The following is a 16,532-nucleotide window of genomic DNA, read 5'->3' as shown; positions in this document are numbered from 1 at the left end:
CAACTGATAAAAACCAACCAAGTGTTTCTAGTGCAGTAGCACATTTGTGCATATCTGAGTTTAAAGTTACACAACTAGAAGACGATGAAGAGAGACTCTCTGTTAAAGAGGGATTTAATTCTCAACTTCTAATTTTTAGAGGCAATAACTATGGAGGTTTTGATACTATTGAAACACAAGTAAAGCAAGAACAACATTCACAAGGTCGTAAAGATAATGAAATCGAATATGATGTTGGAGAAAATGAAGTTGAGCATATAGAAACATAGAGGAATTATGAGAATGCTGAAACTCTTGATTTTCATTTATATTTTACAGAATGTAGTCAAGTTTTTGAAACAATTTCAGTAGATACAGCCTTGAAATATGAAATATAGAGGAAAGAAATGAGAGAGGAGCTTGATGCTTTAAAAAGGAACAACACTTGGACCTTAGTGCCCAAAACAACAACAATGAACATAGTTGGCAACAAGTTGGTCTTTAAGGTGAAAAAAATATTGATGGAAGTTTTTAAAGATGCAAAGCTAGGTTGGTAGCTAAGGATTTCCATCAGAATGCTAGTATAGGCTATGGTGAGACCTTAAGTCCAGTAGTTAAAGCCTCAATAGTGAGAGTGAGTCTTATAATTGCAATAACAAAGAATTGGTGCATTCAAAAATTGGATGTAAAGAATGCATTCTTAAATGGCGATTTGCAAGAAGCAGATTTTATCCAACAACTTGATGGATTTAAAGAGAGGAGCAAAGAAAGTTATGTTAACAAGCTAAACAAGCCGTTATATGGGTTAAAATAGGCTCCCAGGACCTGGTTTGAAAAATTAAGAAGCACTATGGTAAAATGGGGTTTTATAAACTCAAAGTGTGATTCTTCTCTTTTCATTTTTTAGAATAAAGATGAGATAATGTTTGTTCTACTCTATACAGGTGATATGATTGTTACAAATAACAATTCGACATCCCTCATAAGATTCCTACAGGAACTTGATAAGCTTTTTACTCTAAAGGATTTAGGTCTTCTACATTTATTCTTAGGAATTGAGGTCGTGAAAATAAAATAGGTATCTTTATGACTCAAATAAAATATGTTGAAGAACTACTCAAGAGGACAAACATGGAGAATTGTAAAACTTGTTCCACACTAGCAACTCTTGACGCACTGTCAATCAATGAAGGTGAACCTCTCAAGAATGCAACGTTATATAGGAATATCATAGACACTCTTCAATATATTACCTATACAAGACCATATCTTGCTTTTATCATAAATAGGCTGAGTTAATTCTTGCAACAACCTACCACAAAACATATTTAAGTAGAAAAAAGGGTACTGAGGTATGATAACGGAACAAAGAATTTTGGCCTTCATTTAAACTATGTGATTAGTACACACTCATAGGTTATTCTAATGCTGATTGGGTCTGTAGTAGAGATTATAAAAGGTTAATTATAGGACATTGTGTCTATTATGGCTCAACATTGGTTTCTTGGAGCTCGAAGAAATAATTGGCGGTTGTAAGGCCAAGGGCTGAATCTGAGTATCATTCACTAGTTCATGTTTCATGTGAAATTTCTTGGTTCGAATTGCCGCTGAAGGAGCTTTCGTTTCCTATCTCTTAAATTCATATCACATGCTGCGATAATATGAGTACTAGTCAATTAGTTAGCAATCCTGTATATCATGCCAGAACAAAGCGCATTGAGATTGATGTTCACTTCATAAGGGATAAAATTCTTGAGAAAAAATTGGAGGTTTGATATGTCCCTTCACAGGATTAGGTTACAGATGGATTAACAAAGGCACTAGCAGGAATCACATGGTCACTCAAGAGAATAGTCATCAAAATATTTCTAGAAGGAAGACATCTCATTATTATGGTACAGAATGCAAGGAATATACACAACTAATGATTAGCAAACTATTGTAACAAATTTTGTTATGTATTAGTTCTATTTATTGTTAGAATATTATATAATATCCCCTATACAAAATAATATGATTATCTTTCTAAATATGTAGGTGTAATTAGGAAAAAAATAATTAGGATAATTTATGTTGGTTACCATATATGAATTCGTCTACTTGTATATATATCACAACTTCCATTTCAATAAACATCTAAGAATTATTCAGTATTTTTTACTTCCTAACCTTTTACATGGTATCAGAGCTAAGGTTAAGGTTAGTATTTTAGGAGTCAGATTACTTCAGACTAAATTAAGGGTTGAACAACCTACTTTTAGTGCCGGAGGAAGTCAACCAGCAATGTCCGGCCAACTCAAAGTGTGGCTAGCACGATGGTGTACACGGGAGAAGCCGAGATGGCGATTTACGCGGCAGATTGAGATTACGTGCGTCGATTTTACGGAGGAGGGTATTTCAGTGCATTTTGCTTTCTTGTTCGAGGACAGAAGCTATGAAGGAGTTTGACCGGCCGGTTCTGTGCATGAAACTAGAAGTCTGGAGAATAGAAAACCATCGCGAAGTAAATCGCGCAACAATAAGTTTTTTTTTTTTAGTTTTCCGATGCGATTTGAGGTGTTCTCGCGAGCCCTTTCTGCACTTCGGTTTTTCAGTGGGGTCTATGGTGATTTTCGACTAAAAAGAGGCATTTTAATGATTTTTGGTGGTGGCGTATGGCATTCAGGCAATGACGCGTGAACTCCAACAGTGGTGCATCCGATGGCGCATGAGCTCCAGAGGTTGGCAGTGAGGGTTTGGTAGGATTGTTGACAGTCGTGCGTAAAGAGGTACTCTATTTTTTTATATTTTTTTGGTATATTTGCAGTGTTTTTCGGGAATCTCTGACTAGTGAAGTTTAGGTATTCTAAGTGACATATTTTTTAGTTCCTAAATTAAAATTGATGATAATATAGTTTATTATTACTGTCGTGAACAAAGGTATATAAAACGATATTGTAAAAATTGCAGAACCTTAATCGAAGGACACAGATCACTAATATTGTTGCTGCTACTGCTAACTCATCCTCTAAGAGAACTGTTATGATTTCAACTGATGAGTATGCTAAATTCATTAAGTATTGGGAATCTTTAAATAAATTTTTTACTTTTGCTGAATCAGAGAAAAATGTCTTCTCTCATCATCAAATAGATGGATAATTGATTCTGGTGCTATAGATCACATGACAGGTAATTCTAATATTTTTTCTAGTTTTCGACAACACAAAGTGCCTTTTCTTGTAACTATTGTTGACAAGTCAACATATAATATTATGGGTTCGGAGACCACAAAACCAACATCATCTATCACTCTGTCATCTGTATTAAGTCTATCTAGACTCGCCTTCAATTTGATCTCTGTAAGTAAGCTTACTAAAGATTTAAATTGTTGTATTATATTTTTTTCTTGATCACTATGTTCTTCAAGATCTTATGACGAAGCAGATTATTAGTAAAGAAAATATATCAGAAGATCTTTATATTCTTGATACTTGGGTACCTCGATCAGTTGTCTGCTCTAGTATTATCTCTTTATTTGAAGCACATTGTTAATTAGGACATCCATCTCTACTTGTGTTGAAGAAATTATGTCCTCAGTTTCATGATATACCCTTTTTGGATTGTGAGTCTTGTCGGTTTGTAAAGCACCATCGTAGTCCATCAAGTTCAATGGTCAATAGACAAGTAGAGTCTGCCTTTGAGTTAATTCATTATGATGTTTAGGGCCTCTGTCCTGTTTCGTCTAAAACTGGGTTCAAGTATTTCGTTACTTTTGTGAATATTTTTTCTTGAATGACTTTGATATATTTTATGAAGAATCATTCGAAAGTATTTTCTCACTTTTTTATTTTATGTACTGAAGTTAAGACACAATTCAATATTTTGGTAATGTATTGAGGAGTGATAATGTCAAGGAATATATGTGAGATTCATTTTAGAACTATATGACACAAAACAGGATCCTTCACTAATCCTCGTGTATTTATACACCATCTCAAAATGGGATCGTTGAGAGAAAAAACAGACATTTACTTGAGACATCTCGAGCTCTCTTGTTCAAAACACAAGTGCCTAAACAATTCTGGGTTGATGTCATTTTTACAGTTTGTTTCTTGATTAATCATATGACATATACAGTGTTTGATGGGGATGTTCTTTATAGCTTTCTTTTTTCAAATAAGTGTTTATTTTTTATGCAACATAAGATATTTAGTAGCACTTGTTATGTTCGAGATGTGCGACCTATTATGACAAAATTAGATCCAAAGGCCTTGAAGTGCATATTTTTTAGATATTCTCGCGTTCAAAAAGGATATATGTGTTATTCTCCATATCTTAATAAGTATTTAGTATCAACTGATGTACCATTCTTCTCTTCATCATTCAATTCTACAAGTCAGGAGGTGGACGACAAATAGCTCATCTATAGTTTCACACCTGGTGGCTTTAGTGAAGATAAAAGTGTTCCTCCATATGATATGCCTCCAGTTCCACTTGAACAAGTTGATGATAGTGTTTGTGTACCTTTGACCCAAGTAGCATCACTCATTGTCCATGTTTATTTCAGAAGACAGTAAACTAATTATACATCTCCTACACCAAATCTATCATCATCAAATTCTGCCTCATAGGACCTTGATCTTCATTTTAGTCTTTGTAAAGATAAACGTCAGTGCACCATCCCTACCCCAACTAATCCCATTACTAATTTTATATCATATGACCATTTGTCTCTATTGTCCAGTGCTTTAATTACTTCTATAAATTCAATCTCTATACTCAATACAGTTAAGGAGGCTTTGAATCACCCTGGTTGGCGTAATGCTATACTTGAGGAGATAAATACTCTTGATGATAATTATACCTGGAATCTTGTAGATTTACCCAAATGGAAAAAAGTTATAAGGTGCAAATGGGTATTTGCAATCAAAGTGAATCCAGATGGTTCTATGGTAAGACTTAAATCTCGACTAGTAGCGAAAGGTTATGCTTAGACTTATAGGGTAGACTATTATGATATATTCTCTTCAGTGGCCAAGCTTACCTCTATCCGTTTATTCATATCTATTGCAACCTCCCGAGATTAGTCTTTACACCAGTTGGATATTAAAAAAGCATTTCTTCATGGTGATCTCTTAGAAAAAGTGTATATGGAGCAAAACCTGGGTTTGTTGCTTAGGGAGAGTACGGAAAAGTTTGTCATTTAAAGAAATCTTTGTATGGTCTGAAGTAGAGTCCCCGTACATGGTTTAACAAGTTTAGTAAGGTAGTAGGTGAGTTCAAATTGAAGAAGAGAACATGTGATCATTCAGTCTTTTATAGACAATCAAAAGCTGGTATTATGCTTATTGTTGTTTATGTTGATGATATTGTGATTATAGAATATCATGCAGGAATATCCTCTCTCAAGTTATTCTTGCATACAAGTTCAATACCAAAATTTTGGGACAATTAAAATACTTTTTGGAAGTTGAAGTAACAAAAGTAAGGAATATATTTTGTTATCTCAGAGAAGTATGTACTTGATCTACTTGCAGAAATAAGAAAACTGGGAGCTAAGTCATGCCATACACCAATGGTACCAAATGTACATCTTACAAAAGATGATGGTGATCTCCTTGATGACCCAAAGCAAATGTGATCATTCAGTCTTTTATAAACAATCAACAGCTGATATTATACTTCTTGTTGTTTATGTTGATGATATTGTGATTACAGGTGATGACCATGCAGTAATATCCTCTCTCAAGTCATTCTTACATACAAGTTCAATATCAAAAATTTGGGACAATTAAAATACTTTTTGGAAATTGAAGTAACAAAAGTAAGGAAGAGATTCTATTATCTTATAGAAAGTATGTACTTGATCTCCTTGCAGAAACAGGAAAGCTAGGAGCTAAGTCATGTAAGACACTAATAGTACCAAATATACATCTTATAAAAGATGATGGTGATCTCCTAGATGACCCAAAGAAATACAGGTGACTAATTGAAAAATTAAATTACCTCACTATGACTCGTCCAGATATAACATACCCTATTAATGTTATTACCTAGTTTATGTCAACACCTACAGCTAAACATCGAGAGGCTTTGGAACAAATTTTGTATTACTTAAAATGTGCCTCGGGACTCGACATAGTGTTTAAAAATTATGGGCATACTCACATTGAATGTTTTATAGATGATGATTGGGCTGGATCTAAGATTGATAGGAGGTCTAGTATGGGCTATTGTGTTTTTATTGGTGGGAATCTCATATCATGGAAAAGTAAGAAGCAAACAGTTGTATTTTGCTCAAGCGCAGAGTCTGAATATAGAGGTATGTTACAGTCCACATGAGAAATCTTGTGGATACATCATCAGTTAGATGAAGTGGGCTTGAAGCCCACATCTCCTGCAAAACTCTGGTGCAATAATTAGGATGTTCTTCATATTGTCTCAAATCTTGTGTATCATGAGAGAAACAAAAATATCGAGGTTGATTGTAACTTCATCCGAGAGAAGATTTAGGAAAACTTTATATCTACTAGTTATGTAAAGACAGGAGAACAACTTGATAATATATTCACAAAACTTCTAAATGGAACATGGATTGAATACCTTCGGAATAAGTTGGGTATGATTAATATCTATGCTCCAATTTGAGAGAGAGTGTTAGTGTAACACCCCGTTTTTTTTTTTTCGTTTTCACGTTGGACGTAATTAACAAAGCAACCAATTGCATAATCAATCAGTCATGCACAAGAAAACACTATCACAATTCCTTATTCAATGATCAAGATAAACCTATAATCATGTACAAGTCATCACACACAATACAACCATACTCAATATCTATGCTACCATCAATTTTACACATTCCATTCGGTCAAAAGAAACTAAAATCTTTATCATGTTACTCTACACACTAGGTTCGGAAGCCAACAATTTCGATTCGGACTCCGTCTCTACATCATCTGTAAAGAGAAAAGAGTGAGTTCATTTAACCCAGTACAGTAAAACTCAAAATACAGGTGTGAAATGCAACAATATAAACCCCATGCCTCTACCAACAGTTCACTACTGAACCCCAGTTTCCCCCCCTGTACCTACAATCCCACCTACCCAAGGTTTCCGTTCCCCGACGGCACCTCAGGCGTGCCAGTGATACCACCCACCGCTAATGTCGGCGGCCATTAACCACCTATCGACCCCTATTGGGCCACGCATGCACATTATTTTTTATTTATTTTCCCTACTCACACCGTCTTTCCCCTGCTGCCTCGAACTCTACTCATGTGGCCCATACTTTCTCTCTCTTTTTCCCCCCCGATCCTGCTCTCTCCCAAAGCTCCAGCTACCCCACTCCACTTCCTTAAGCACCTCACTCACCCCGCGGATCCTTCCCTTCCCCAACATTCACTCACTACCTCTCCCTATCTCTCTCTCGGACCACGTCCTCCCGCCACAACATCTTTCTATCTCCTCCCGCATTACTCACTCCACCCGTTCCCTCTCCCACAGCTCACTAACCTCACACCTCTTCCTCTCTCCTCCCACGTTGCTCACATAACCCGCTCACTCTCACACAGTTCACACATATCTTTCTCTCCTCCCCTGCGTTGCTCACACAACTCGTTCCCTCTCACACCACTCATTAATCTCACACATATTCCTCTCTCCTCCCGTGTTGCTCACACAACCCGCTCACTCTCACACAGTTCACACACATCTTCCTCTCCTCCCCCGCGTTGCACACACAACTCGTTCCCTCTCACACCGCTCATTAACCTCACACATCTTCCTCTCTCCTCCCGCGTTGTTCACACAACCTGCTCCCTCTCACACAGTTCACACACATTTTCCTCTCTTCCGATCTCCACTCACTCCACACTCCTATCTCTCTCTCGGCCTTCGCCTGTACCATCACCTTCTCCCTCTCTCCTCCCGCGATTCTCACGCGGCTAACTTCCTTCCACCCGCCTTATTGCACACACTCACCCTACATGGCCTCCTCCGTACACCACTACTTCTGTAAGCCGTCACCACGCATGCCACACATCCAAACATTTCAAACTCAAATCAACACACGTATTTGAAGTTTGTTACTGTACCTCCCATTTTCATCTTCCTTCTTTCAGCCGATCGCGCTATCACCGTCCGCGGTATCCTCTTCTCTCCGCTTCGCTTCCTTTCTCTCCTTCTGGAACCTTCCGTCCTCTCATCTTTCTCTTTCCCGCTCCCTTTCTTCCTCTGCTCTCTTTTTTCCTTTTTTTTTTCTTTTTTTTCTTTCTCTTTCCTTCCGTCCCCTGCCCCCTATTTATATCACCCCTGTTTTTCCTCAAAACGGCGTCGTTTTCCCCCTTGCAGAACGACGTCATTTTTTCCTTTTCAAAATGACGTTGTTTTCTCCCCTCTACAAAACGACGTCATTTTCCGTTCTTTAAAACGACATCGTTTCCCTCCCTTCTCTCTTTTTTTTTTTTACTTTCCTTTTTCCTTAGTTATTACATATACTTCCCCTAAAAAAAATTTGGTCCCTCAAATTTTGTTATCTTACCTTCAAACAATCTTAGATAATTTCGTCTCATCTCGTCCTCCCGTTCCCAGGTTACCTCCTCCGCTGCATGATTCATCGATTGTACCTTCACCTTAGGTATCACTCTGCTTCTCAACCTTCTTTCTTGTCGTTCAAGCACCTGAATTGGCTCCTCTTCATAAGACCAGTCACTTTCCAACTGTAATGATTCCCACCTTAAAATATGATTCGGGTTCTGGTGATATTTCCGTAGTAGGGATATGTGAAACACATTGTGAACCCCACTATACTGAGGAGGGAGCACTACCCTGTACGCAACCACCCCCACCTTCTCCAAGATCTCAAACGGCCCTATGAAGCGGGGACTTAACTTCTATTTCTTCTCAAATCTCAATAAACCCTTCATGGGAGATACCTTCAGGAACACATGATCCTCTACTTCAAAGCTCAAATCTCTCCTGCGATTGTCGGCGTACCCCTTCTGGCTACTCTGAGTCACATGTAAATTCTGCCGTATCACCAGAACCTTAGCCGTAGTTTCCTCTACCATTTTCGGTCCTAACAACTGTATCTCCCCCACTTCACTCCAACACGTTGGTGACCTACAGGGTCGACCATACAGAGCTTCATAAGGAGTCATTCCGATACTGGCATGATAACTATTATTGTATGTAAACTCTATTAAGGGTAACATGTCCTCCCAATCTCCCCTCACATCAATAACACAGGCCTCAACATATCTTCCAATACTTGTATCGCTCTCTCTGTTTGCCCATCCGTTTGTGGGTGAAAAGTTGTACTAAAATTCAATTTGGTACCCAAATCCTGTTGCAACTCTCTCCAAAATCTGGAGGTAAATCGGGGATCCCGATCGAAAACAATTGATACGGGAACGCCGTGTAACCTCATCACCTCCTTGACATACAATCTGGCCAACTGTTCCACTGAATCCGTCACCTTCATCGCTAAGAAATGAGAAGATTTAGTTAGACGATCAACCACCACCCAAATACTATCATGTTTCTTATGATTACCTGGTAATCCGGTCACAAAATCCATAGATACATGCTCCCACTTCCACTCGGGTATGGGCAATGGCTGTAACAAACCCCCAGGCCTCTGATGCTCTGCCTTCACTTGTTGGTATATCAAGCACTTAGACACATACTCAGCCACATCCCTCTTCATACCTCTCCACCAGAAACTTTTCTGTAGGTTTCTATACATCTTAGTACTTCCCGGGTGTATGGCAAACTTAGTATCATGTGCTTCACTGAGTACTTCTTCCCGTATTGCCCAATCCCTGGGCACGCACATTCTAATTTGAAACCTGAGTATTCCATCATCTCTCACACCAAAATTTCCTATTGTCCCCTGTTCTATCCCCTTCCGAATCCTCTGTATCTCGGTGTCCACCAATTGTCCTTCCCTTATTTTCTGCACCAAGGTCGGTTGTGCCCTCAAACTAGCCACATACCTTCCATTGTTCCCATCTTGAATACACAGGTGTTGCATGCCCCACTCAGACACCATCAAATGGGCTAGTACCCCTGTACTCTTACAACTGAGAGCATCTACCACCACATTTCTCCGTCCAGGGTGATACCGAATCCTACAGTCGAAATCTTTCAACAGATCCATCCATCTCCTCTGTCTCATATTCAATTCCCGCTGTGTGAACAAATACTGTAGACTTTTATGATCTGTATAAATTTCAAAAGTTTCTCCATATAAATAGTGTCTCCATAACTTTAGCGCATAGACTACCGCAGCCAACTCTAAATCATGTGTTGGATAATTCCGTTCGTGTGTCCTTAACTGTCGGGACCCATATGCTATAACCTTCCCCCGTTGCATTAATACACACCCCAACCCCACATGAGATGCGTCACTATACACTGCAAAATACCTTCCCCCAACGGAATGGCCAATATTGGGGTAGTAGTCAATCTGCGTTTCAACTTTTAAAAATTGCTCTCACACTTCTCATCCCACTCAAACTTCATATTCTTTTTTGTTAACTTGGTAAGAGGTGCCGCAATACTCAAGAATCCTCGCACAAACCGACACTAGTATCCCGCCAACCCCAAGAAACTTCTGATCTCTGTCACAGTCTTAGGCCTTTCCCACTTCACCACTGCTTCTATCTTTGCTGGGTCCACCGATATCCCATCTCTCGACACAATGTGGCCCAAAAATGTTATCTGGTCCAACCAGAACTCACATTTACTGAACTTGGCATATAATTTGGCTTTCTGGAGCATCCCTAGCACAGTTGTTAGATGTTCTACATGTTCCCCCGAATCCTTCGAATAAATCAACATGTCATCTATAAAGACAATGACATAGCGATCCAGTAGGGGTCGGAACACCCGGTTCATCAGATCCATAAACACCGCAGGCGCATTCGTTAGCCCAAAAGGCATCACCAGGAATTCATAATGTCCATACCTAATATGAAACGTCGTCTTAGCAATGTCTTCGGCTCTTACCCGTAGCTGATGATACCCCGAACGCAGATCTATTTTTGAAAATAATTGTGCCCCTTGTAACTGATCAAATAAATCGTCGATCCTGGGTAATGGATACTTATTCTTTATTGTCACTTGGTTCAGTTCTCTATAATCAATGCACATTCTCATAGTCCCTTCTTTTTTCTTAACAAACAATACCGTGGCCCCCCACGGTGACACACTAGGCCGAATAAATTTCTTATCCAGCAACTCTTGTAACTGTGTACTTAACTCTAATAGTTGTGACTTCGCCATCCTGTAGGGAACCTTGGAAATGGGCTGGATGCCGGGCTGAAGTTCTATTGTGAACTTGACCTCTCTATTGGGTGGCAGTCCCGAAAGGTCGTCCGAAAATACGTATGGAAAATCCCTGACCACTAGTATCTCCTGGGGTGCAAGTCTCCTACCCTCGTTCCCTGTCAAGGACATAGATAAACGGTAATTCGTGCATATATTCATACTAACATATTTTTCAACGTAACACTCATTTATTCATTGATTTTTCCCATACAGAAACAGATTCTTCGTTTGGCAATTTAAATACTACCCTCTTGCGAAAACAGTCTACATGGGCGTGGTGGGCAGCAAGCTAATCCATTCCCAGTATTACATCGAAATCTTATATGTCGACCAAAATTAAGTATACCTGTAACTTCCTCCCCTCTATCTCTACCCTACAAGAGTCAAACATTACATCAGTACATAAAGCGCCATTAGTTGGCGTAGATATTACCAATACCCGGTCCAACCCCGAGGTTTTATCCCTAGTCTAGATGCGAACCTAGGCGATACAAATGAATGTGTGGCACCAGTGTCAATTAGTACTCTAGTAGGAATATTCGAAATATAAAGTATACCTTGTATGACTCTTGAAGTAGCAACCGCCTCCGGAACAATCATGGCAAACACCCGCCCTTGAACCAACGGCCGACCAGACTCTCTCGGTAGGGGGCAATCTCGTACGAAGTGTTGTGTACTCCCACACTGATAGCAGCTTCGACCGCCACTCATACATGGCCGATCTCCATGGTTTTTACCACACCGTGGGCACATCACGCTGCATGGGGCCATCTGATGACCCGGGATTGCCTCTTGAACCACTCTCTGCCTCTTCTCTTTTGACCAAAAGATGGTGGCGGTCGTCTATAACTGAAGGGTCCTTTATTATTGTCAGTCTGTTCCTTATACAGTGCCTCTATCAACTGTGCCTTCTCCAATACCATCTGATATATAGGCAATGCAAACATAGCCACTTGGTGATACAATTCTGACCGTAACCCCTTCTCAAACCTTCTGGCCTTCTTGGTTTCATTCATCATGACCACGGGCGCAAACCGACCCAAATCTATATATTTTTCGGCGTATTCCACCACAGACAACCTCTCTTGTCTAAGTTCAGTAAACTCCACTTCCTTTCGCTGTCTCAAAAAATCTGAGAAATACTCTGCATTGAAAGCTTCTAGGAACACTTCCTAGGTGATTGGTGGGACCAAAGCTCCTCTTTTCAATTTCAATCAGCGTTCAGCAGACCCTCTTAACATAAATGTAGCCAGCTGTACCCTCTGTTCTGTAGTCACAGTCATCACTTCGAATAATTTTTCTGTCTCCTTTATCCAATCATCCGCCACTAGTGGATCAAAACCCCCATTGAAGATGGGAGGGTTCAGCCTTCGGTATTTCTCAATATTGCTCGTATCCACTACCCCTATGGGAATCCCTAGTTGTGGCACCGATATTGCCTCTGACCGCAACCCTCTATCTCTAATCATGGTAGCTAAGCTCTCAACCACTCTGCACAGCCAGTTAAAGTCCTCCTACTGCACGCCGGACTGCTCTGCCTGGGTTGCCGATGGACCAACAGCATGTCTCGGCTGTACGGGAGGGAGCACAGTGTGACACGGGGGTGTGTAAAATACCTATTGATCATTGTTGTCTATATAATAAAATAGTCTCACCTCACAAATTATGAGCTAAGATTTGTTTAGTTCAAATTCGTTAAAATATTAAAAATCTTTTCTCCATCAAGATTTAAAAACAAAATTCAAAACAGAAAATTGCTTAATAATTTTTTTAAAGTTTTTTCTTTAGTGGAATAATTGTAGGTGAGTAAAATATTTTGGAAGATAAAGCAAGTTGAACGTGCATTTAATATATATAGATATATATAGATATATCAGTATGCATGTACGTATTGAAGATTAAAAACATTTTTATCTTTTTAATCTCTAAAAATGTTAAATGATTTATTCTATATTTATTAAGCAAATTAATATATATATAGAGGTTGGCGTCATATAGATATGAGTTTGAATTAATGGGGTAACTGTTTTGGGTTGACTCGGTCAAAAACTGAGAACTAATAAATTAGGTTGACCTAAGCTAGTTTTTGTAACAATATCTAATTCATACTTCCGCGGACATAACAAAACATACTTGCTTGAATTCAATAAGGGCTACCATTGCTCATCCAGTGTTTACAATGTGTGGTCTGTTGGCCTTGAGATTTATATAGTCTTGCCCAATAGAATGAATATGTGTAAAAGAGGAAGTAATCCCGTGTGTGAAAGAGAAAATAAATAAGGTTAAATGATGTAATTGTTAAAGAAGTAAATGAGACTAAAAAGTATAAAGATAAATTACACTATTTATAATTAATTCTAATTAATTGTTTACTTCTTTTTTTGTTCTTAAAAATCCATATAAATAGAACTATAATATTCAAAAAAATACATGTCAAATAACTCTTACATGGTATAGAGTTATGGTTTGAAAAAAACCTACACTCTTTGACATCCTAATTTATTTCTTCTTTAACAATATGGATGATATATCATCGCTAATCAATAAAAAATTAAGAACAATAGTTGTAATTTATTCTCACAGAAGTGGCAAACAGATTACCATAGTAAAAACAGAAATTTAACACTCAAAATAATATATCACGTAAGCATTTTCTTATTAATAACATAATATTTTTGTAATCTCCTTTAGTGAATATTTTTTAGTTAAAGCCTCACAAATTTTCAACAGGCTATTTTGAGAGGCATTATGTTGATGACATAAGCAACAGATAGTACTGCATCTTCCATTTAGGTTTTTAGAATATTAATGGAAATTATGAGGGCACATATCAATTTTAGTATGTCATAAAAAAATATAATTCTTCATTTAACAACATCATTTTAATCATTAATATCATATAACTAGTCTGATGCACTATCCATGTGAGTCAAGGTACCCATGAAATGCACCATCTATGTCTATAGGTTCGAAGAATTTGGAGCTTATCATCAAAGTTAGAACTAATCATTTTGCGTAGTAGTTAAAAAAAGGAAAGAACCTCATTTTTTGCATATAATAGAAAGATCCATGTCATTCTATTGTGACTGACTAATGAAGGTGGTAAAACATCTATAACTTAAAAATGACACAACTTGAGCAAATCTCTATGTATTTGGATGAATTGACAAAATGTGAATAAAATTTTGATTATAAATCAACGGATAAGAAATTTTAGTTTGTTTAATGCACAAGCATAACAAACCAATGATTCTGAATTTTAATGTTTCAATATAAAAAAATATTAACTTTTTTAAAAAACAAAAATTATACAATACTTGGAGTCATTGCACTCTTATGACTGCTCTTACTGAACAAAAGAATAAGATAATGGAGGGAAGGTAAAGGATCTTTACGAAGAACCTAGAATTGAATAAAGAGATATCTCATATTTAAGTTAACAAGAAGAACATAAACTCATTCTTTTCTATCAGTTTCTAGAACCTTGAGCCATTATTAGAACAAGCTACTCAGAAGTCTAGGTAATAATCTAATTTTTGTCATAAACCTCTTAATTCCATGAAGTATAATCTCTCCTTGGTATGTAGCATGCACCTCACCCCATAATGCTTGAATATGTGCATTATTATTAACTTGAAAATTAGTATAAGATGCCTAAATCTTATGGGTAGTAAAATTATAGTAAACAAAAGAGTAGAGGAAGTCTACTTTAATTGAACTCAAGAAGACAGTGAATAGAAAGTCCTAGTAGAGAATGTCGTTACTCTACCGGATGAGAATTTGAGTTTGCATCCTAGATTAGTAATACACTAGAGTCTTTAGTTCAAAGAGGAAAATCAGAGTCAATTAACAACCACCTTAGGATGTAGCTCCTTTACAATGTTGGATTAGAGATTATGTATGGAGAGATTGAATGAAGAATTTCTGTATATATTGCTATACCGATTTACATAAATTATACAATATTTTCATAACGGAAAATTATATGAGATAAAAACGTAATAAGATGTTCTTAGAAGTTAGGAACTATATGTTCCTTGGATATATATCAAATATGAAATAAAATCTGGAATATTCTTGGCAATCAAAAACCTTCCAAATTCAGCTTGATGTTCAAGATATCAATTGGAATATATAGAATTACAAAACAGAAAACACAAGTAAAGGTTATGGCAGAAACAAAATGAGTAAAAGAAGCTTTATAATATTAACAAAACTCTCCTCATCTTTAGAAAACTCCTTTAATTTAAAGTTCGTATATGACTACATTTGTCTATAAATAACATAGATCAGGACCTCGGCTCCATTAAAAGTCCACTTATTTCTCTCATTTTACGTCGTTGAAATTTGTTCAAAAAGTTGATATAGCATAAAACAATCAAAAGGTAGAAAACAAGAGAAACATGCAATCCACAATCATGGAAGTATTTCACTCAAAAATCACAATGTTGGCGCGTACTTAGGGGAGGAAAATATTTTGGAAGACGAAGCAAGTTGAACGTGTATTTAATATATATATATATATATATGTATAGATATATCAGTATGCATGTACGTATTGAAGATTAAAAACCTTTTTATGTTTTTAATCTCTAAAAATGTTAAATGATTCATTCTACATCTATTAAACAAATTAATATATATATATATATATAGAGGTTGGCGTCATATAGATATGAGTTTGAATTAATGGGGTAACTGTTTTGGGTTGACTCGGTCAAAAACTGAGAACCAATAAATTAGGTTGACCTAAGCTGGTTTGATCAACTCATTTCAGAAAAAAGAAAAAAAGTAGTTTGGTGAACTTCAATTATTAAAGGTAAATTAATAAATAAATTTTCAAAAATTATTTTTTAATTTAAGTTAATATATAAAATAATATTTTTTACTTCAAATACACAATTTTTTTAATCTTGTTTTTACCGGAAAAAACATAAAATAATTAAACTATATTTAAAGTAGTCATAATCACATCTCATGAAATAATTTGTTTGATACACAACCACTGCATAAGTGAGATACAAACTAAGTGAAAAATATTAATTTGAGGAGAAAATTGCATGTGTTTCTCATTCAGATTATTTTATATATATATATATACACATATATATACACATATATATACACACAAGAATCACAGGGTCTATTACAATCAACTCTCCTAATTGAGGATATTTTTAATTGGGTACAATTAGATCTCCTTGATTCAAGCCATTAAGACCTCCTTGAATATGTGCAAT

This window comes from Carica papaya, chromosome 5 (assembly GCF_054855325.1).
Source record: "Carica papaya isolate Zhongbai chromosome 5, ASM5485532v1, whole genome shotgun sequence".
Classification (NCBI taxonomy): Eukaryota; Viridiplantae; Streptophyta; class Magnoliopsida; order Brassicales; family Caricaceae; genus Carica; species Carica papaya.
The sequence above is the reverse complement of the archived record's forward strand: the minus strand, read 5'-3'. Positions refer to the sequence as shown.